Genomic DNA, 24,391 nt, shown 5'->3' with positions numbered 1-24,391 from the left:
CCTCCTAGAACTGAGAGGTTGGTGAGGATTTTAGACAAAAAAAATCAGTAAATAAATCATCATAAATGGTTTAAACAGTGGTAGTTCATATAAAGATAACTGGCTCCTAGGACGGAGAATGGTAAAGGAACTCAGAGGTAAGGAGGTGAGAGGAGGCCTCTTGGAGGAGGACACTTGTCATCTGTCCCTCGGAGGATGAGGAGGAGGCTGCTGTCCCTAGAGCAGGGGAAGGGAAGCAGAAGAAAGGAGCTCGATGAACCTGAGGGGCTGGAGGAAGGCAGCCGGGTGGGCAAGAGCGTGGATTAGGGCTCCCTGTCTGGGTCTGCAAACCTTCTGCACATGTTCCCATGCAGAGCGCGTTACAGTTCCCTGGGTTTGGTGTCTGCAAATCTGTCACCTGTCTCTGTGATCCGGTCACCTGGCGTCATCAGCTCTTGGTCGCCTACTGGGCGCGTGGTAGGTACACAGCAGGTTTTTGAACGGAGGAGTCAGCTCAGTGTCCTGTCTGTGCTGGGGGCTCATTGTGTGCCTCCTGCAAAGCTGCGACCTGTAAAGGCAGGTAGCAGGTCCTCTGGGCGTCAACAGGCTGTGGTGCCGCAGGTTCCATGGCTGGGATCGTCTCTGGTACCCTCAGTAGACACAGAACTGCCCAGACTGTGTTTCATGGTTGGTGCATTGATGTTTCTACTTGCAGTCCTTGCTCCGGCTGACTCTGGTTGCTTGGATAGCTTTGCAGCAACTTTGGCTCGATGCTGTAAATGAATTCCGTAGCCAGCGATGTAGTAATATAGATATTCCAGGGTTTGGGGCTGGGACAGCCACGGGAAATCATCAGCTCATCTTTCTCATTTAATGAAAACCAGAGGGTTAAGTAACTCATCCAAGGTCACATGATGAGGTATTGGCAGGAAGGAGACTCTTGCCTGGAGCCCTTGACCCCCAGGCATTGCTATTTCCACTATATACCTGGTCTCCAATTAGGCCTCAACTCTTCGTGTAGGAGAGTGGCGTGAGAGCATGGGCTTTGGAGTCAGGCTTCCTAGCTGCCTCTGCTTCACTGCCTATGCTTGGCTATGACATTGAGCAATGCCTCAGTTTCCCTATCTGAAAAATGGGGTTAACAGCTAAATTTATCCTTTAGTGCAGTGACAATTAAATAAAATAATGCATACAAAGAACCTGGTCTTAGTAAGAGCTTCATAAATGTCAGCTATTATTATCTTTTCTCCAAGCACTATGCTGGAGTCAGTCAGCACATATTTTCAACAATCCTTTCCTCTATTTATGCATTTTTTTTCTGGCTACTGAACTGGATTTTATTTATCCATCTCTCCCTGGGCAAATGTCTGTACTGTTGGAAAACTTATAAATCCCAAGCTATTGTTCCCTTATTAAATTTTAGGAAACGACCCAGTGCTTATGATGTATTCTTGCCTAGTGCCGACAGTGTTGGAAGGAGGCTTATTATGATTAGAGAAGCAGTTAATTAGTCGTGCACAAGCAATGCAAATAGCGTGGAGGAGAAGGAGGTCTCTGTGGGGAGAAAAATGGTTTGAACTGTGGTCTTGAAAATGAAATTATAAATGAGACAAGGGATTTACATGCATAAAACCCATCATGATAAATGGAGAAACGGAGAAAATGCAATTGGAAATGGAAAAGTATGAAAAGGCTTCAGTTGTCTAAATGGAATGCTAAGCCTCATGTCTTCCATTTATCAGGTGCTTAATAAGGGTGTAAAGGGATGGGTAGATGGGTTGGGAGTCGGTCGAGGGGTGGACGGCCGGATGCATAGGCGGGTGGATGGAGTTGCGGATGAGTTGGTGGACGAGTGGGCAGATGGGTGGGGGACGGATGGATGCGGAGACAGGGAGGTGGATTAAAACAGAAGGGCCACCTGATTTTTGACAGTAAGACACCTGGGACTCCACACCTCTGGCTGTGACACTGTCCAGTGTACATTGTAAATTTCCAGAATGACCTGCAGAGGAGGCTGTGATGACTGCAGGGTCCCCACCTGCCCCCAGGAGAGCCTCAGGCCTCTTCACGCCTTCATGACTTATGCTCCGATAGGCCTCAGTCACCACCGGAAGGGTGAGCTTCCCAGGGGAGCATAGCCGCTGTGACGGTTCTCCGCGCAGGACTTCGTCCTTTGACCCAGCTCTCCACCTCACCTGCCTCCCCAGCTTTTCCCCAGGACCATCTGGGACACTGGGATTACCGTCAGCAAAATTCCATACAACATCGACCTCTTCTCTGAATGTTTCTTCCACCTTGTTCTATCGGCAGAAATTGAGCTGTGCCCTGAGTATCTGGCTTCCCCTACAGCCCTCTCAAGAGCGGGCTGCTGTCTCCGTGCCACGTTTCTCGGAGCCCAGAGAAGGGTTAGGTGCCTTGCTCGCTCCTGTTGCCGCCTCTGCCCTCCTCCCTTCAGAATCCCAGCTTCTCTGCCGCATATGCCCCGCGGGCCGTCTCACGGCTGACGCTCGGTGCTGCAGTCGTCTTCTCCTCCTGGCCCCCCGCCTTCCACACTCCCTCCTTCACTGCAGCTTTCAGCACATAATAATCACAGCTAACGCTTGCATAGTATTTCCTATGTGCCAGGCACTGTTCTAAGTGCTTGCTGTATTAACTTACCCTCACAACAGCCCTCTAAGGTAAGTATTATCATTATCGCCATTTTAAAGGTGAGGAAACTGAGGCACAGACAGGCTAAGTAATGTGTCCACGGTGGTACACGGCTAGTCCTTGATGGAGCCAGGATTTGAACTCAGGCAGCCTGGTTCATTTTTCTGTACCCCAACGCTTTGGTCATAATTCTTACTGATTTCATCATCTTCTAGAGTAGCGCTAGCCAATAGAATGTTCTATCACGGGGATGTTCTACATCTGCACCTTTCAATGTAGTAGTGTGGACCCTTAAAATGAACTTTTAATTTGAGTTATTTTAAATGTGAGTAGCCAAATGTGGCTAGTGGCTGCCACACGGGACAGCGCGGCTCTGGAATCCAAGCAGCGTCTGGCTTTTTAGTTCCTTGTCTTGTTAGTGTTGCTTCCTTCAGCAATCGTTGCTTCCGTCCTGTGGAAGCCCCAGGATTCCCGTGGCCGTTCTTGTTTCTGTTGAAACGTCACTAAATCCAAGATCTTGGATTCAAGCATCTCAACCTGAGACCTACCTCACCTGTATTTCCAGCACATTGTCTCCAGTGCCATCCCATCAACAGTTTTCAACACGATCCACCCCTTCTAACATTTACCCTGCCGTCTTTTTACTGACCAATACCCCTTACGTCCAGACTTCTCATCTAGCTTAGACATAAGATGACCCGTTATTACAGTTACACCTTAAAGAGATGTTTGACTGCGTAGCTAGTGACATCCAGGTCCTGGGGTCCTCATTTGCAGGGGATCCTTCCAGGACCCTGGGAGAGGCCCTAGGAAGGTCAGAAGGTCACACGTTATTGCAAAATTTGCAAAGTGAGATATTAAACCACAATCAGTTAAAAATCACTGTCTGTTTCTATTCAAACTTCCCCTCTGTTGCAAATGCCTTTTTGTTGGGTAGGGTTGAATTGGCCAGAGGCAGTTTTCGGATGTGGCTAAGGGGAAGTTGAGTTGACGACGCATTTGTTTTGGGTTAGTGGGTTAACATCTGTGTATAGTTATGATATTATAGTTACGATATTACTAGCTGTCCTCATGTAGACGTGGCTTCTGCAGTATTCCTACTGCCTTCTATGCTGACTGACCCATCCATCATCACAACATAAGCGGTCAGAGCCTGAGGTCATATGAGCGTGCCCGACAGTGCCCAGTACAGGAAATGTCTGGGTAATGGGGGAGAACCAGGCTTCAAAATGTGTGGACCCAGAAAGCAGTCTGTGGAAATTTCTTATAGATGCCTTGGAGGAAAGAATATCCTCAATGACACAACATTTATAAAAAAAATAGTGGATTTATAAGGGTGAATTCATGGGGAAAAATGCTGTGTATGGGCAAAGGAGAAACTCCTGGGAGTTGTGAATGCTTAATTGGGGGAAAGATTCTGTCAAGTTCTAGAGAAGACTTTATATAATTGTTCCCCCAAATTTGGCCTCTTCCCAAAGCAAATTCATGCAAGAAGCTAAAAGCCTCAGTTATTTACTTTGTTCCATGGAATCAGCTTTGTTCAGATGCTCCAGACATCAAGAGGAAACTTGCAGAGGACTTTCTCCGATAAATGAAAGCGCATTTTAAATTTAGACTTTGTTTTAAAAACAGAGGCAGGGGCTTCCCTGGTGGCGCAGTGGTTGAGGGTCCGCCTGCCGATGCAGGGGACACGGGTTCGTGCCCCGGTCTGGGAGGATCCCACGTGCCGCGGAGCGGCTGGGCCCGTGAGCCATGGCCGCTGAGCCTGTGCGTCCGGAGCCTGTGCTTCGCAACGGGAGAGGCCACAACAGTGAGAGGCCCGCGTACCGCAAAAAAAAAAAAAAAAAAAAAAAAAAAAAAAAAAAAAAAAAAACAGAGGCAGGAGCTAATGTTTTTATTATGTCTTTATGAGTATAGCTTGGTGTAATTTCTTAGCATTGCTGCATATTTTAAAATAAATTTATTTTCCATATGTATCTACATATATACACATGTGCACACATCTGAGGGATTTTTCATAGTCATAATTGAAGAGGATTTCTTAAAAATAAATAAAACTTTAAGGCAAAAAAAAAAAAGCCCCAAAACACTTATAAATCCACTATTTTTTTGATGGGCATGATATATATAATAGAATCTTTCACTTTTTCTGTATTTGTAGCATAAAACCTGTAGCAGTGTTACACACAGTAAGTATATCTGTGTGAAGTCACATGTTTTATTTTATTTCTGCAACCCTCATAGGAAAAAAAGCAGATCTCAATCGACCTTGTTAGAGGAAAGACTGACTTATCTTTCTGTTCTCTAAGATTATTGTCACATGAATAGGCAAAAGAGGGCAGGAAAGAAAGTAATACAAAGTAATACAAGCTTTTATTGGACAGCTAATAAAAATCATGTTATTTTTCTGGATTTTTGTGATGTCTGTAGTAAGTTTTGAGTTTCAAACTTATTATTTTCTCATTCTAAAAAAATTCACTTTTGTATTTAATTCATATTTGTGATTTCGTAAACTTTCTCTTAAAGAGGGCACCCAAAACGTCTACATTTCAGGCCCCCCCAAACCTGGATTCCTCCTAATGCCAAAGTCTAACCCTTAACTCTCTGGTCCCGCCCCCCGACCCCCCTTCACACACACCTGCCAGTGTACCAGCCCTGATTAGACCAGACTTCCTGTTTACTGTCACCTGAGTGTCACTGGAAGAAGACACCTAACTGGGATGGCAGTTTCTGACCTCAGGATGGCTCTCGGCCCCATCCTGACCCACATTGTCTCTGGGTAGATGCACCTCCCTACTCTATTTGATGACCAGTCCACACCTGTGCTTTCGTCAAGCCTCCAGCACCTTTCCCTGTCCACTCCCTTAGCTGTTCTCATGTCACCGAGAATACAGACGGGAACCCCCCGTCTTCCCCTGTCTGCCAGCCCGACTCCCCTGTGTTGTCCCTCCCGTCGGTGACAACGGAAGAGTTCATGTTACCGTCTAAGGCAGCTACTCCACCAGGGCGGTAGCCCAGCTCTTCCGGAAAGTGCAAGGCCTGTGAGCTAACGGGCTGTGGGTGTCCGGCCCGATCCCCTCAGCCCACCCTGGACCGGAAGCCACGGGGACCAGCGCTCTAACCTGCCAACAGTCCCCAAGGCTGCTCTTTGGCCATGAGTGTGGGGACGACGTGGAAAGGCCGAGTAGCCCTTGGTCGGTAGGGGGCAGGAGTGAGAGGATAAACGCTCCATCTCCTCACCCTCCGTGAAGCAGTTCTGATTCGAGGAGTCCCTGGCTGGACTGAGCCCCGTGTCCACAGCCGTCAACGCAGCCTCTGTTGACTTCCATCCCTTCCATGTCTTACTTTCCCAGGCTCTCACTGTGCTTCGTAAGATCCACCTCCCGAGGTAACTACTTACACCTAAATCTTTGCTCAGGGTCTTCTGTCTTCAAACGGTGTCCCAAACCCACTTGGTTCTTACCGCCTTCACGGTCACCGGCCCAGCCTAAGCCACCTTCATCTCGAGCCTGTAGCACTGTGATGGGCTCTCAACTCCTCTCTGCTGTTTGTGCCCCATGTGGTCTGTTCTACGCAGAGCAGCCAGATGGTCTTGATCTTTAAAGTGCATAAATCAAATCATGTGACTTTCTTGCTGAATATCCTTGGACAGTTGTCTGTCAAATCCAAGCATCTCACCACGGTCCCCTCTGCCTCTCTGACCCTGTCTCATGCCCTCTCCCTGTCACCCAAGCTCCAGTAACACGTGTCTTTGCTCTCGAACATGCCAATCTTCTTCTGCCTCAGACCCTCTGCTTCAAATCCTCCACCTCCGTGCCTTCCTATGGCTGAGCCCTTTGCATAAATTAAATCTCTGCCTGAGTGTTACCTCCTCAGAAGGGTGACCGCTCTGTGATAGAAGGAATAATATGTGCGTTAAAGACGGCACATCCTAATCCCCAGAACCTGTGAATATTTATCTTACATGGCAAAAAGAGACGTTTGTAATTCAATTAGTGATCTTGACTTGGAGATATTATCCTGAAATGGATGGCCAGTGCGATCACTATGTAACCCTTTTAAGGCGGGAGGATCAGAGTGAGAAAAGGCAGTGTAACGAGAGAGAGAGATGCCGTGCTGCCGGCTTTGGAGATAGAAAATGGGCTCAGGACCCAAGGAGTACAGTCAGCCCGTAGAAGCTGGAAATGCGAAGAAATGGATTCTTCCCTAGAGCCTCTGGAAGGAATACAGCTTTGCCAACATCTTGAATTTAGGGCTTTTGGCCCTCAGAAATGTAAGAGAATAAATCTGTGTTCATGTAAGGCACTAAGTGTGTAGCAGTTTGTTACAACAGCACTAGGAAAGAAATACACCCGCCATGGACCTTTATCCTGTGTTATCTTCTCCCCAGCGCCGATCACGATCTGATCAGTAACATTTATGATTTATGTGTTTGCTCCCTGTGACCCCCTTTAGAATGTGAGCTCCAGGAGGGCAGGGGCTCTGCACTGTCACTGCCCTGCCCCCAGCAGCATGTGGAGGCGGGGCTGTGTCTCCGCACGGTGTGTGTGGTCAGACATGTGGCCTTGCCAATCCCACGCCTGATGCTACTTGTTGAACGCGTGATGAAGACCGTTCTCCAGGATGACCATTGAAATATGCTCTCCTTTACCTACAGAGACAGGCTACCCTCCCTCCCTTAGCTGAACCTTCGTTTGAGTGTTTTTCTTCCCAGTATTCGTAGGTGTGCCCTGAGCCAGCCGTACCTACCACCTGATATCCTCATGGGGCCATGACATTGGCTTGGATCTTTTACTTTCCAGGACCATCCAGGCTATGCCCCATAATGTGCATGATTATAAGTATACTTCCCAATTAGAAAGATAAATCAGTGGTAGAGCTGGGCCTCCTAGGGGGACCAGGAAGCCATTTGGATTCCAGTGTCATTTTCAAGGTCACATTCTTAATCCCCCCACTCAAGGTGGCCATTCCACTGTTCCCTTTTCCGGAGTTCAACCCTCATGGTAATGACACTGTCTGCCTTTTTTACTACTACTGTGAATGTCTTTCTATCCTCATAGCTTCTGTGCACATGGACTTTCTACTCTCTCACATCACCTATGATTGCTACACTCTGCCTTTCAGAGTGGAGTAGATGCTTGACTGACATACACCAAGTGGGTTCCTTGTTGTCACCAACAGTGAAGGAAATTCAGGTTTTGTAGGTTTGCGATGTAAACTACTCTTGATCAAATTAGCACATAGATTAGCAAGGCTGCGAACTGCACACTGAACAGTTTGCATTGGGAGTCAGAAATTTACCAACTCATCTCCTCATTAAAGGAGAAATCACCTTGAACAGCCACCACAGGCTTGGTGAAATTAGCATTTTAAAACAATTGAATGCATTCTTTCATCTTTTATGTTGTTAATAGGCTTTAATGGAGTAAATAGGGAAGGAAAAGTTAGTAAAATACAAAGGGAGAAATTAGGCAGGCTGCTAATCCTTAGCAGAATTAAACACAGACGACTCCAAGGTATTTCTAGGCTGCTTTACAGAAAATAGCTAAATAATTCACTTTATGAATCCTCTTGTGGCATCAAATGCCATGTCTTTAAAATGTTGTAACATTTCTTTCCGAGTTTCTCTAGAAAGTTACACGAGGAAGCGTTTTTAGGTGGCAATGTTCAGAATCTCTAAGACGTTTTGGCCCTGTCATTTCGGGGAAGTGGAAATTGTCCCGGTGGACTGTGCAGCTACCCCTGGCCCTGGGAGGTGTGCTAGGTGGAGGAAGAGAAAGCAGATCGCTATCACTCTGACTTTCTGGGAGAAACATCTTCCAGTGACAGAATGATAAAGATATGTTGTGTCTGTGAAACCGTATACTTGATTCTGGGACTGTGGGTCTTTAAATGGCGGAATCGTCCAAGGCAACCCTGGGGAGTGGATGGGGCTCGTCACCCTGAATCATTTCCTCAGGGCAATGCATTCGATCACCAACAAGTGTCTCTGAGCACCTGCCTGGCACAGTGCTGGGTGCTGGCGCGATTGGATGGTCAGCACGGCCGGGCCTGGTTCCTGCCCTTTGGAGGCCTGCATTCTAATGGGACCGTTACTGAGCACGAAAACACATTTTGAGAAGTGCTGAGGAAACAAACTGTGTCCTGATGGAGATCAGCAGAGGAGGCTTGCTTATCATGTTTAAGCTGAAACCTGGAGATGAACTGGGTGGAGAGGAGGAGTCATGTGTAGCGGAGGGATGGATTTGTGCAGAAGCCGAGAAGAGCTCCGTGCATTCCAGGAGCTGGGAAAGGCAGGCCTGCCTGAGTTAGAGCAGGCAACAAGGAGAGTGTCAGGGAAGAAAGACTTTCTTCTGCCTTCTTAGGTTCAGTGCCTGGGGCCTGTGAATTTAACTGAAAAGAAAGATTAACAAGTTAATATTCTACCTGCACAGAATTATACAGAAGAGAAATGAAACTCAAAAAAACACCAAGACTCAGGGGCTTATATACCATTTTCACAAAGGAAAAGGGGTTTGCGTTTCAAGGGATGATAAACTGTGAAGAAGTGACTAGGACATGTATGGGAGGAGCTAACGGAAGGTAAGGGTTATTTTAGTAAGGTGCGTTTATGGAGATTGATCTTGGTGCTGACTCTCCATCTCCGGTAATAAAGTTTAGGAGGGGAGGGCACCTTCACAAAAGGAAACTTACGATCCGCTTTTATGAAGAAAAGTGAGGTAAGAGAGCTCTTCCTGCATCTGTTGATTCGCAAATCCTTCCGTTCAAAGTCGTCTCTGTGCCAAAGTGCATATTTTGGCCTGGTTTAACCCAATCCCCCTCAAGAGGCACAGATGATGGGGGCCAGAGGACAGAGGCTATACAGTGGAGGGCTTGTGGGCCATGGGAAGGCTTTTGGGTTTTATTCAATATGTGACAGGAGGTACAATTGAAGGAGTTTAAACAAGGGAGTGACATGATCTGATTTACATGTTAAAAATTTGCTCTGGTGTCTTTGGGGAGAATAATCATCTCACTCCACTCGTCTCCATTGGGGAAGTAAGCTCAGGAGACAGGGTATGGAAGCTAATGTGAGGTCAGCCAGTCAGCGGAGAGCAATGGGTGTGGCTGGGGGGACCGCTGCCCCCGTCTAGAGGCAGAAGCTGGGCAGGCTGCCGAGCGCAGTGACTGCTGCTGAAGCCAGGTCCAGAGGACACTCAGAATGAGGGGGCAGAGGCCCGGGGTCACCACGGGGCAGACTCTGCTCTGGTGCTTCGGGCCCCCACTGGGAAGAGCGCCGTGGTTGGGTGACCTCCATGGGGTCCCGGGGAGCACTGGGGGCTCTAGGAGAGGCGAAGGGAAAACCACGTCCCTCAGTTCCCAGCGTTGGGAACCTGGGGAGAAAGAAACCCTTGGGGTCAGAATGGTGGAGGCCCATAGAAAGAGGGCAGATGTTGTCTTTCCTGTCTGGTGGACGGCGGACCAATGCCATGGCCAAACTCACCATTTTTGCCTAGTTCCCCCCTACACACACACACACGCACATGCGCACGCACGCACACACACACACACACACTCACTCACTCACTCACCCCCAGCCCTGAGAGTGAAGTGCACATGGCTGCTGAGGTAAGGCAGGAGTAGTGTGGAAAGTGGACCCTGACCTAATTATCTCTGTCGAAGCTGAAGGCTCCATTTGGAATCAGAGGATGTGCCTGAAGTCTGAGGTTCTCCCCACAGCAATGGGGTTCCTAACTACTTTAGAAAGTGAGCCCAAGGGCAGGCCTTTGAATAAATGTGCAAAGGAAGAGCAGAGCACTGTTACCTACCACAACTCCCCCTGCCCCAGGGGAAGCTCGCCTTAATTCTTTTCCTTCTCAGTAAATCAAAAATAAGGAAAAGACATTAAGTTTTCAGTCTTCAGACTGAATCTCTAAGGGGAAAATAAGCAGATCTTGAGAAAGATTCACTTGTACTGTGTTGAAATATAAGATCTTAATCATAATGAGTGAACAACAACGACAAAAAAACAACCAACATGAAAACTGTGTAATAACGCCAGAGAGAAGAAGGAAATGGAGGGAAGGACAAAACATGCAAAAGAAAGAAGAGAAAGAAATGAAAGATACTTCTCACAAATGCTTTGCTATATAGAGGAACTTAAATTCAGTCAAATAAGAGCTTTAAAGAAGAGATAAAACATAGTAGTAGATATTGGGTTATATATAAGGGAGATAGTGAACTTAAAATAATAATGAACCCACAAGAAAGAATACAAAATAAAGGAAACAAAAAAGGGGCTGGAATAAAAAGCTGACTTATCATAATGAATACAGAGAATAAAAACAACGATATTGAAACAGAATGATCCAATTCAGAATAATTGGCATCCTTGACAAAGAATCCAATAAATGGAACAGAAATATTATTCAGAGATATATTGGGGAAAAAAACCCATTTTCTTCCTAAAATGAAACCTCTCCTCATAAAAAGGCAGTAATGATCATTGTGTCTTTTTTACTGCCAAAAATAAAAAAATACAGAATGATCAATACTAAGACATATCCCAATAAAGATAATAAAATGCAAAAGGAAAGAAAGAATTCTTCAGGTATCTAAGGGGCAAAGCAGGTCACATTTGAGGTGGAGCTTGGGCAAAAATAGATAAATGGGGACAATGTGGCAAAAGTGCTGGGTGAGCGTTGAACTCGTGGCTGCATATAAAAAGAGCAAGTTGCATACCATAATTGTAGAGGGCAAATGTCAGTATACCTTTAAAATGTGCTCAATACTGTGACAGCAACAATAATGAGAATAACAAAGAAACAGGTGAAGGAGATTAAGAGGTACAAACTTCCAGTTGCAACATAAATGAACCACAGGCATGAAATGTACAGTGTGTGGAATATAGTCAGTAACAGTGTAATACCTTTGTATGGTGACAGACCATAACTAGAATTATCATGGTGGTCATTTTGAAATGCATACAAATATTAAATCACATGTTGTGTTAACAGGAACTAACACAGTATTGTAGGTCAATTATACTTCAAAACCAAACAAACAGACAAACAGAAAAAGAGATCAGATTTGTGGTTACCAGAGGCAGGGCATGAGGGGAGGGGGGATTGGATGAAGGCAGTCAAAAGGTACAAATTTCCGGTTTAAGGTAAATAAGTACTTGGGATATAATGTACAACGTGACAAATATAATTAACACTGCTATATGTTATATACAAAAAGTGTTAAGAAGAGTTCTCATCTCAAGGAAAAAAATTTTTTCTATTTATTTAATTTTGTATCTATATGAGATGATGGGTGTTCACTAAACTTACTGTGATCATCATTTCATGATGTACGTAAGTTGAATCATTATGCTGTACATACATAATACATAACAGTATTGTGTGTCAACTATATCTCAATAAAACTGAAAGAGAAAAGAACAGTAATATTGTAAAGGAAAATTAGGGCTGTACTTGTGTGCGAGATGAGAAGAAGGAGAGATAAATGTTTTTATTCATGGGGAGGATTAAATAGATGTATCAAATATTGGTAGGTCAACTAATAGAGACATTCAAGCTTACTTATAAATGTATAAATATAACCACTTGAAGAACTAAAAGCAGATGAATAAGACTTTAAAAATATCAAAAGAAAAAGCACATGCTCTCAATAAGACTGAGAAAAGATAACCCATAGAGCCAAAAGAAGCACTGAAAACTTAAAAAGAAGCACACACACAAAAGATGTTGATGGAATGAGGCAAAACAGCACCGGTAACTATAGAAGAGCCAAACTCATTCACTAAAGAAGGAAAATCTCAGGCTCAGGTTTTTAAGAATTCAATTTTTGAATGAAAGACATTCAGAGTAAGTGAGTTAATAATGTTAAAAGCAAAGGGCCCTGCCAATACCTTGATTTTAGCCCAGTGAGTCTTCCGATTTCCAGAACTGTAAGATAATACATTTGTGTTGTTCAAGCCACTAGATTAGTAAACTAATACATGTACTAAATAACAAAGCATCAAATTATATAAAGAGTAAAGTGCAGGGACTACAGTGAGAAATGCACAGAAACGTAAAAGAGATTTTAACTCACTCCTGTTAGCATACAATATTGGGTCAGAGATTGCTAGCTGCTAGTCAGAATCTGTGTGCTCTTCTTCCCAAGTACACAACTGGACTACATTTCCCAGATTCCTTTGCAGCTAGATATGGCCATGTGACTAAATTCTAGCCAAAGTGATGTAAGACATTTCAAGAAACTCACTCTGCTCTCTCTTCCCTCAAGGCAATGTTGAGGCCTTGGGTTGATGGATTAGTCTCAAGGTGGAAAGAGCTGGGTTTTTGAACCACTGACTGGAGGAGTACCACCTTGTGACCAGGACATTTTATGAGAGTGAGAAATAAATTTCTAGTGCATTTGAGTTATTGTATATTTGGGGGTCTTTTTGATACAGTAGTCTAGTTTAAGAATTAGGCAAAATAGAGGAAAATATATTTAAGAATTTAAAACACCTGGGAATTAAAATTAATCAGATCAGTTTAATACACATTGGCATATCAGCTAATGGAGGCTACCCATATTTTCAAGTGGTCTTTTCATATGTATAAAAAATGACCATATAGGGCTTCCCTGGTGGCGCAGTGGTTGAGAATCCACCTGCCGATGCAGGAGACACGGGTTCGTGCCCTGGTCCGGGAAGATCCCACATGCCGCGGAGCAACTAAGCCCGTGAGCCATGGCCGCTAGGCCTGCGCGTCCGGAGCCTGTGCTCCGCAACGCTAGAGGCCACAACAGTGAGAGGCCCGCATACCGCAAAAAAAAAAAAAAAAAAAAAAAAAAAAAAAAAAAAAAAGAAAAAATGACCATATAATAATCATGGAGAAAATCTCAATAAATTCTATTAAGTCAAAAGTGTAAGATTATATTTTCTAAACACTATGCAGTAAAGCAAAAGTAACTGACAAAAACAATAGGGTTCCACTTTTCCTTCTAACCCCAGTACTTTCACAAAAAAGAAGAAAGTATTTCTTCAATTACCCTTTATCTCTCCTTTCATACCTTTCTATAATATTTGAAATTTCTTACTTGATTCTTATATTATTTCTTAAGAATCGGGGCAAAAATGTAGGGGCAGAAATTGTGTTAGTGATTTCCAGGGACCAGAAATGGGGAAAGGAGATGACCTACATCTCCTTTCGGTAATGAAAATGTTTAGGGGTAATAAAAATGTTGTGTTATCTCAGTTGTGGTGATGGTTACATGGACTTATCCAAACTCACTGAACTGTATACCCAGAAGGATAAATTTTGCTGTATGTAAATTATACCTCAATAAACCTGAATTTAAAAAAAAAAGTAAAAGTAAATTGAGATAATAGAGTAAATTTATGGGCAATCAAACAGTGGGGTTTTTTTCTTATTCTTTTTTTTTGTATCAAAAAACACACTAGTAATGTAATGTAATGTAATTTAGAATGCCTGTTTGAACCCAGTGCAGTCACTCCTCCATATCTGCAGGTTCCACATCCTTGATTCAACCAACCATGGATTGAAAATATTTGAAAAAAAATTCCAGAAAATTCCAAAAAAGCAAAACTTGAATTTGTTGCATGCAGGCAACTGTTTACATAGTGTTTACATTGTGTTTACAATTATTTACATAGTATTTACATTGTATTATGTATTATAAGTAATCTAGAGATGAGTTAAAGTATATGGGAGGAGGTAGGTTATATGCAAATATTGCTTCTACACCATTTTATATAAGGAACTTGAGCATCTGTGGATTTGGGTGTCTGCTGGGGGTCAGGGAACCAATCCTCTGCAGACACCGAGGGACAACTGTAGTGCACCGAATCATCTGGGTTTCAGATCTGGCTGTGTTGCATTTGGAATTAACCGTGGCAAGTTGGTACTGCATCAGTATCCTCTACCATGGTACAGTACCAATATCCAGGCTGTACTTCAGAATCCTAATATCAGGGAACATGTGGTTATTCTCTCACTTGAAGAGAGAGACAAATCACCTCTGCATAAACACATTCCAAACCCAAGATTCAGCAAGATGGAGAGAAATCCTTTAGGGCACATCCTGAGACTGGCACCATCGCCAAGCTCTGCATTTACCTCCTTATGACTGTAAGCCATATCAATGTGAGGGAGGCTGGCCCTGAAAAATCAGTCATCCTGGTGCTCATTATCTAGAACTTTCTAGAAGTGGACCATTTTATTTTATTTTAGAAAAGAATGTCAACAAGAATTCCAAATACAGTTTTAACCAATATTTAACAAGTATGACATCTCCCTCCCACAACCCATTTGAATACAGTATGGACTCAATGTAAAGGTGCTAAAATCAGAGGGGTTTGGAGGGTCACTACTGAAATGCCAGTTGGCATGTTCTGGTGCAGTGGAAATGGTCTGAGTTGGATTCTAGGCCCTCTATTGCCTGGGCCCTGCTTTCCTCTCCCGTGCCATCTCCGCCACAGTCACATCAGTCATTGCCAATGTTTGGGCAATGTCAGTCTGTTCATTTCAAATCTCCAGGTGTTCACTCATGATTTTCCCTCTGCTTCCTCACCTTTCTCTGCCAAGATACTCTTCCTCACCCATCTGTCTCCTCCAGGAAGCCTTCCCAGAATTTTCTGTCTAAGCTAAGGACCCCTAATGTTTGTATTCATAGCTCCTTGTGCATACAGCTTATTTTCATCACCCACCAAATAGTATGTGTTCCTGTGTCAGTCTTCTGAACTGGACTAGAAACTCCAAGAAGGCAAGGTCTTTGAGAAGTAGTCACTACTTTGCCCAAACAGTCCAGTTCACTAAGACGTTACTTTATTAATGCAACCAAAAATTCAGCCAACCAAAAATGATTTTGCTTCCTTGTATATTGAGCTAATCTGGAAAGAAAATGGAAACCACATGGACAATTTAGCATTACAGTAGAGAAAGGGGAAATTCCAGTGGAAAACTTAGTCTTAACCTTATCACCAGGTAATGCGGTGTGAATGTGCCCTTATCTCATCTATAGATGTGCTGACTTTCTTTTCTCTTCAGCTGTGAGACTAAAGGGCTGAGGAGGACACTTTACCTTACTTCCTGGTGAGGGTACAGGAACCTGTGGACAAGGAAAGTGAAACTACATTGACTGGTGCAAATCAGGGCCAGAGTTGTATGGTGGATGCACAGGCAGGCGTTCTGAACTCTGGATGAAGCTCAAATGCTGAGTCAGGAATAAGCCAGCGGTCAGAATGCAAGAACCACTGACCCAAGTGAATGAGGAAGCAAATCAGGACAAGCTAGAAACTCTAGGAAGGCGGCTCAGATCAAGCTGTGTGGCTGGGAGGGTTTTGGCTGGGTGGGGCCTCTATCGAACCCCCTGGGGATACTCTCAGGGGAATTTCTATTTATAGTAATAGCTTTTATCTTTTTCTTTCAACATGAGATTAAAAAAAAAATCACAGCAATATATGCCTACATTTTCATTATAAAAATTCAAACATTTCAGATTCTTTACATTTTTGTAAGTCAGAATCTTTTTCTCCTTCTGTTTCCTCCCAGGAAATCACAGATAAGAATTTGCTGAATGTTCTTTCAAACATCCCTAACGTTTCAAAACATGCCTTTATATCTGTGTGTGTATGTGTGTGCAGTGTGTGCACACATGTGTAGCTTTGATTTCTTTTTTTTTTGTACGATTTTAAATATACATTCAATCGCTTCTCGGCCTTTTGGCTAAGATCAAGTGTAAATATACATTCAAATCGTTTGTCCACTTTTTAATTGGATGCTTGTTTTCTTAATAAGAGCTAAATTGGCAAAAGAAAGAAATAGATCAATAGAGCATAAGAACTTAGAAATACACTTACACATACATAATCAATAAATTTTTAACAAAGGTGCAAAGGCAATTAAGTGGAGAAAGCATAGTGTTTTCAACAAATGGTGTGGAACATCAGATATCTAAATTTGATCATACCTCACACCATATATAAAGATTAACTCACAATGGATCATAGAGCTAAATGTAAAACCCCAAACTCTGAAATCTCCTAAAGGAAACAAAGGAGAAAGTCTTCTTGGGTGAGGTAACAATTTCTTCAATGCCACACCAAAAGCGTGATACACAAAAGAACTAGTTGATAAATTGAACTTCATCGAAATTTTTAAAACTCCGGCTCATCCAAAGACACTGTTAAAGAGAATGAAAATGCAAACTATCCACTGAGAAAATATTTGCAAATCATATATCTGGATAAAGAACCTGCATCTATCATATGGAAAGAACTCTGAGCAGAGTTTTAAAGGACAAATAAAAATTACCTGGGCAAAGGAAGACATGGTATTCCAAGGCAGATGGACAGGGCTAATAAAGGCAATAGATCAAGAACACCACAGTACACAGAGGGAAAGGCAGGATGTAAGACTGGAGAAGAGGCTAGGATTCAGATCATTTTTTGTAAAATATTATGTTAAAGAGGTTGAACTTTATTCTGGGGGTAATGGAGCAATTTAGAATATTTTTAGTAGAGTCATGACATGGACTGATTAGAATTCTTAGGTAGCTCACTCTGACGCCTATGTGTAAGATGTATTTGAAGGAGAAAAGTATGAGCCAGAGCTGTTGCAGCAGCCCAGGTCAGAACTAAAACAGTAATAGTAGGAATGAAGAGGAAGGGGAAGACACAAGATGTTTAGAAGATAAACTCTACAAAATATTTTATTGCTTGCATGTGCGAGATAAATTTAGGAGGCAGAAGAATAAATACTGGCTCTCAAATTTCTTTGCTAGTGATTCACAGAATACAAAAGGAATAATTTGACAAGTTACAATCAGTTTGGGATACATTGAGTATGAGTCTGAACCTCCAAGAAAAGTCCTACATATAGAATTAAGTTGATTTTTTTCATACAGAATTATCTGGCACAATATACTATTAATCAGTATAACGCCAATTTATAAAAACACCAAGCTCTCATTATATGTGGGTCATTTCCTGAGCACTCTGAACTGTTACATTGACATACAGTACTTGCCCACTCCCATGCCAACATTGCACTAGTTTTATTTATTTATTTATTTATTTTTTTTGTTACGCGGGCCTCTCACTGTTGTGGCCTCTCCCGTTGCGGAGCACAGGCTCCGGACGCGCAGGCTCAGCGGCCATGGCTCACGGGCCCAGACGCTCTGCGGCATGTGGGATCCTCCCGGACTGGGGCACGAACCCGTGTCCCCTGCATCGGCAGGCGGACTCTCAACCACTGCGCCACCAGGGAAGCCCGCACTAGTTTTATTTTTAAAGTCTTGTTATTGCATAAATAAGTCTCCACACCTTATCACTACCACATCTTCTTCTTCCTTTTCAAAATTGTCTTGGCTATTTTGGTTCTTTTTTTTTTTAAAATACAGCAGATTCTTATTAGTCATCCATTTTATACACATCAGTGTATACATGCAATCCCAATCGCCCAATTCAGCCCCCCACCCCCTCACCCCCCCACAGCTTTCCCCCTTTGGTGTCCATACATTTGTTCTCTACATCTGTGTCTCAATTTCTGCCCTGCAAACCGGTTCTTGTACAATTTTTCTAGGTTCCACATATATGCGTTAATATACAATATTTGTTTTTCTCTTTCTGACTTACTTCACTCTGTACGACAGTCTCTAGATCCATCCACATCTCAACAAATGACCCAATTTCATTCCTTTTTATGGCTGAGTAATATTCCATTGTATATATGTACCACATCTTCTTTATCCATTCATCTGTTGATGGGCCTTTAGGTTGCTTCCATGACCTGGCTATTGTAAATAGTGCTGCAATGAACATTGGGGTGCGTGTGTCTTTTTGAATTATGGTTTTCTCCGGGTATATGCCCAGTAGTGGGATTGCTGGGTCATATGGTAATTTTATTATTAGGTTTTTAAGGAACCTCCATACTGTTCTCCGTAGTGGCTGTATCAATTTACATTCCCACCAGCAGCGCAAGAGGGTTCCCTTTTCTCCACACCCTCTCCAGCATTTGTTGTTTGTAGATTTTCTGATGATGCCCATTCTAACTGTTGTGAGATGATACCTCATTGTAGTTTGGATTTGCATTTCTCTAATAATTAGTGATGTTGAGCAGCTTTTCATGTGCTTCTTGGCCATCTGTATGTCTTCTTTGGAGAAATGTCTATTTAGGTCTTCTGCCCATTTTTGGATTGGGTTGTTTGTTCTTTTAATATTGAACTGCATGAGTTGTTTGTATATTTTGGAGATTAATCCTTTGTCCGTTGATTCATTTGCAAATATTTTCTCCCATTCTGAGCGTTATCTTTTCGTCTTGTTGATGGTTTCCTTTGCTGTGCAAAAGCTTTGAAGTTTCATTAGGTCCCATTTGTTTATTTTTGGTTTTATTTCCATTACTCTAGGAGGTGGATCAAAAAAGATCTTGCTGTGATTTATGTCAAAGAATGTTCTTCCTATGTTTTCCTCTAAGAGTTTTATAGTGTCCAGTCTTACATTTAGATCTCTAATCCATTTTGAGTTTATTTTTGTGTATGGTGTTGGGGAGTGTTCTAATTTCATTCTTTTACGTGTAGCTATCCAGTTTTCCCAGCACCACTTATTGAAGAAGCTGTCTTTTCTCCATTGTATATCCTTGCCTCCTTTGTCATAGATTAGTTGACCATAGGTGCGTGGGTTTATCTCTGGGCTTTCTACCTTGTTCCATTGATGAATGTTTCTGTTTTTGTACCAGTACCATATTGTCTTGATTACTGTAGCTTTGTAGTATAGTCTGAAGTCAGGGAGTCTGATTCCTCCAGCTCCATTTTTTTCCCTCAAGACTGCTTTGGCTATTCAGGGTCTTTTGTGTTTCCATACAAATTGTGAAATTTTTTGTTCTAGTTCTGTGAAAAATGCCAGTGGTAGTTTGGTATGGATTGCATTGAATCTCTAGATTGCTTTGGGTAGTATAGTCATTTTCACAATATTGATTCTTCCAATCCAAGAATATGGTATATCTCTCCATCTGTTGGTATCATCTTTAATTTCTTTCATCAGTGTCTTATAGTTTTCTACATACAGGTCTTTCATCTCCTTAGGTAGGTTTATTCCTAGGTATTTAAAAGTATGTATAAATAGGATCCTTCTGTACATAGTGAAGTGTTACTTGACTTTTTTCACTTGGCACTATGTCTTGTAGGTGTTAAAGTGCCATTGCATCTTGACAAAAATCATTTAAAAAATTGTTCCAGAATATTCCATGTGATATGGTGGGACCAAAAATATTTGATCTATTTTCCTATTGATAAATATTTGTTTTTCATTATTCAATTTTGGGCTATTTAAATGGCTACCTTCCTTATACATACACCTCTCTATAGATGGGCAAATATATTGGTAGGATAGCTCGTTAAAAGTGAAATTGCTGGGTTGAAAAGTGGGTATCATTTAGTCTGCAAACTGTTTATAGATAGCATGGATTCTGCAAATTGCCTTCCAGAAAACTTAACCAATTTTTGCTCCTACCTTGATACACGCCTTGCCTGTTTCTCCACATCATTACAGAGAGATATTATTCTGAACCTGAGGTCCGACACTTGTGTTCAGCTGCCTTCTGTTTCCAGTGTCACCAGCAGATCACCTGATGAATGACCCTCTTCTTCCTCTACCTCCCACTGGTAGTCCACACTGTCTAAGTGTCACTTCCCTTGGCTGGTCTCCCCTGATGCACTAAACTAGATTTGATCTCTGTATCAGAAACTCACATTAGAGCATACACTTTTTGTACTTACATATATGTCAAATAATTATTTTTTTAATGTTTGTCTTAGATTCATTCATTCATTCTTACATTTATTCATTTATTCATTCAAAACACTGGGTGACAGATTCAGTACCTGTCAGGTGTAGGGGTTAGGAGCCCAGCCATTGGACTCAGACTTCCTGGGTTCAAAAACCAACCTCGTTTCTTACTAACTGTATGACCAAGGTACATAACTTCCCTATGCCTCTATTAGTACCCACTGTATACGCTTGTAGGGATGATTAATTGCGAGATTGTATAAAATACTCTAAAGGGCAACTGGTATATAGTGAGTGCTAAATAAATTTTATCTGTTACATCTTCTTATATGCCAGGCAGTGCGTCAGGTGCTGGGGATCTAGCAGGGAAGAAGACAAAACTGTCAAAAAAAATCAGACTAATTTCACATTGATTATAAAGAAAATAAATGCAAGGTGGTGGGGAAAGGAAATTTCTCTTACTTAGTGTGATCAGGGGAGGTGTCTCTGGAAAGGTGACTTGTGAGCTGAGGCTAGATGGTTAGGGGTGGCATGAGCTCTACAAAGAGTTGGGGGAAGAACATGTTAGGCAGAGGAAATAGCAAGTACAAATGTCCTGGGGCAGGAACATGCTGTGTAAGAACATAGCCCATGTGATGGGAGAATGGAGAGCAAGGGTGAGAGTTCAGGTCTGGGTCTTCTTCACTATAGGATCCCAGTGCCTACTCTGGGGCATATATCACTGTGTAGGTATCTGGCAACTTCATAGAATACGTGTATTAGTGACAAATGGATTAATGAGTGAAGAAAGGGTGATATGAATGGGTTAGAGGCCTTCTTTTGCTCGTAGGTACCATCTACCCCTTTTCATTCACTCCAGCCTCTGGAGAAGCAACAGGTGAGCATGGCCAGTTGGAGAGTGGAAGAGGGGGGTAAACACTTCAGTCTGGATAGGATTTGAAGGTCCCTCAGATCATCCATGGCACCTAGGTTTGGTCACCTGCCAAGAAACTGATATGCATCTGGAAGAAGGAATTTTTGTGGATCGTGTGCACAGAAAAGGTGACAATGGACATTTCAACCGGACAAGCCTGGAAGGGTTTTCACAGAAACCTCCTATTTCCAATTTTGAGTTTGCCCGAAAGCAAACTCAGTGAATGCTCAGAGTTCAATTCCCAGTCATTTGCTTCCTGTGCCAGGATGGCCTGGGGTTTCTGCCCAGTGACTGGTGTCCCGATGCTGTGTCCACCCATGCACAGACATGTGCAGCCAAGTGCCCGCAAAGGTACCCCCTCTGCAGACTGCACACTGGTCTAACCCTCTGGTTGGAGGTGATTGCCTAAGGCAGCAGAATAGCAATATTTAATAATCATGTAAGAGAGAAGTAGGGTCCAAATTAGCAGAATCGCAAGAACCCGAGTCTGGTGAGATGGGAGTAAACAAAAAGTATTAGCATTGGTTTAGCACTGTAGATTTTCCAAGCTGTTTTTAAGCATATACTATCTTATTTATTATCATGACCACCTCAAATGAGAAAAATAGCTCACTGCTAGACTATGATCCTAGGCCAAAATCCCAAGCTTTTCCCATCAGTCAATGTTCATGTTCTAATCATAAATTACAATGCCTCAGAAAATCCAACCATCAGAGCTACTTTATTTTTCTAGGCAGTTTTTTTTGTTTTTTTTTTTTGCAGCACATGGGCCTCTCACTGTCGTGGCCTCTCCTGTTGCGGAGCACAGGCTCCGGACGCGCAGGCTCAGTGGCCATGGCTCACGGGCCCAGCCGCTCTGCGGCACGTGGGATCTTCCCGGACCGGGCGGGGCACGAGCCCGTGTCCCCTGCATCGGCAGGTGGACTCTTAACCACTGTGCCACCAGGGAAGCCCTCTAGGCAGTTTTAACATATCTATATTATACCTATATCTGTTAATAAGAGAAGTCAATTTTAAATTGTCAGTATTAAAAATATTTCTATTTTTATAAATTGAAATAATATTTTATTTTAATCAAGTCAATATTTTAAAATATTCCTTTCTTCATTCATATATTCAACATGCAGTTTTTGAACCAACTGCATGCCAGAGCAAAGGTTTTCGATTTTCACAAATCCTTAGTAAGTGGGATAAAAAATAAAGCAGTTAGCATTGTTTTCCTGTTCATATTTACCAGACTTCAGAGTCCTTTTATCTTATGGCTCGCTTTAGGGGAGAAGTCCTCCAAAGAAAGTGTACCCCTCCGCCCCAACCCTGGGGTTGAGTCAGACTTTTTTTTGTTTTGTTTTTCATGAAATCTTTAACACCGGGGTGATCTTGTTCATGAAACTTTCTGAATTTAAAGGGCAGGGTTGCCACAGCAACTAGTGTAAATGGACAACTCCTGTAACCCGATGAGCAGCTGTCTGGAACATTCTCCCCCTGGGGTCTGCCTCTGCCTCCCTGCAGTCATTGCTTTACTGGGGCTTCGCAAGAGCTCAGCTATATATTCCAACCCCAAAACAGGCCACGCCTGAAGTCCCTGCCATACTGCAGCCTCGGGGCCAACTCTGTGAATGCTTACGTTTTCTAGTATCTTCACCACAGTTTTTATTCATGTCATCATAGGACTTGCCAATAGGATGAGACACTTGTGTGATGGTAGAATTCATGTTCTATCTGGAGAGACGAAAAAAATCTTTTCTAGGCCTATAGGAGCCAGAAGAACCAGAGAAAAATAGGAGAAAAGCTCATATTTTCTTATGCTTTGTTTTTTACAAGACAGATGGCTCTAGAAACACTACAAACTACGCTCTCTAAAGCGGAAAGAGAATGGACAATCTTTCACTCAACAAAGATTTATTGAGCACTCCTGTGTGCTACACACTGTTCTAGAGGCTGGAGATTCAAGGTGTAGGAGTCGGGTGGTTTCCAGGTAGCACCTTGCTAGCCATGTGTGAGCAAGGATGCTTTATGACCCGCTCAGTGGAGAGAGTGCCCTGGAGTCTGTCTTGCATGGTGTCCTGTATACAGCAGGTGCTTGACAAACACTGTCGATGACAGTAATGAGATGGGGAACAGGAAGGTACAGCACGACGGACGTCAAACAAAGAGGCCTGGTGACCCCAGGCAAGTCACTTCGGCCTCTCTGAGCTGCTTCATTTTAAATGTGGGGCTAGTAATATCTCCCTTGCAGAAGTATGGTGAGAATTTACCAAGGTAACGTCCCTGAAAGGGTATAGTGTAGTGGCGGGCGGCAAGGAGCCTCTGGAGGAATGTCTTTGAGGCTGGAGCAGGGCGCTGGGGAGGAGAATGGGGAAGCAGCCGGAGCTGGATCAAAAGGGGGCATATTTGCCGTTTTGGACCAGCGGGAGCCCTGGAGGGTTCTAAGTTACAGGACCAGCTCGGTTCTGCCTTGTGGGAAGCATCCTCTGGCTGCAGCCTGGCCGGCAGCCTGGAGCTGGCAAGGACAGCTGGCAGGCTTCTGCCATAATGCTCGTTGTCCATTTACACTAGTTGCCGTGGCAACCCTGCCCTTTAAATTCAGAAAGTTTCTTGAACAAGATCACCCCGGTGTTAATTCACATTAATTCATCATCATTAATTCATAATGATGACCTGTGCAAGGGAACATGGCCCGTGTTGGAGAGCAGTGGTTGCATCCAGGTGGGCACGCTGGGAGGTAGAATTAGCAGGACTTGGCGTTGGTGAGATACGGGTGGGAGACGAAGGAGCTGTTCAAACGCAGGAGACAAGATGACATCCTGATGTTTTGCTTGTGCAGCTGGGTGGAGGGTGTTGCCTCCAACCTGAGACGTGGGGTAAAGGAGGAGGGCTGAGTTTGCGTGACACAGGGCAGAGTTAAACCTTGTACACGTGGAACCTCAGGGGTCTGCAGGCTGACCCCCAGTGGGGTGTCCAGGAGCTGGCACCAAGCCAACAAGCCCTGAGGGAGAGTGTGTTTCTCCAGTGAGTCTGGAGTCAGCTGGTCCGTGCTTGTCTTTCAGCACATGCCTTGCTAATCACATCAC

The sequence above is a fragment of the Kogia breviceps genome, chromosome 2, assembly GCF_026419965.1.
Source record: "Kogia breviceps isolate mKogBre1 chromosome 2, mKogBre1 haplotype 1, whole genome shotgun sequence".
Taxonomy (NCBI): domain Eukaryota; kingdom Metazoa; phylum Chordata; class Mammalia; order Artiodactyla; family Physeteridae; genus Kogia; species Kogia breviceps.
This window is presented reverse-complemented; position numbering follows the sequence as displayed.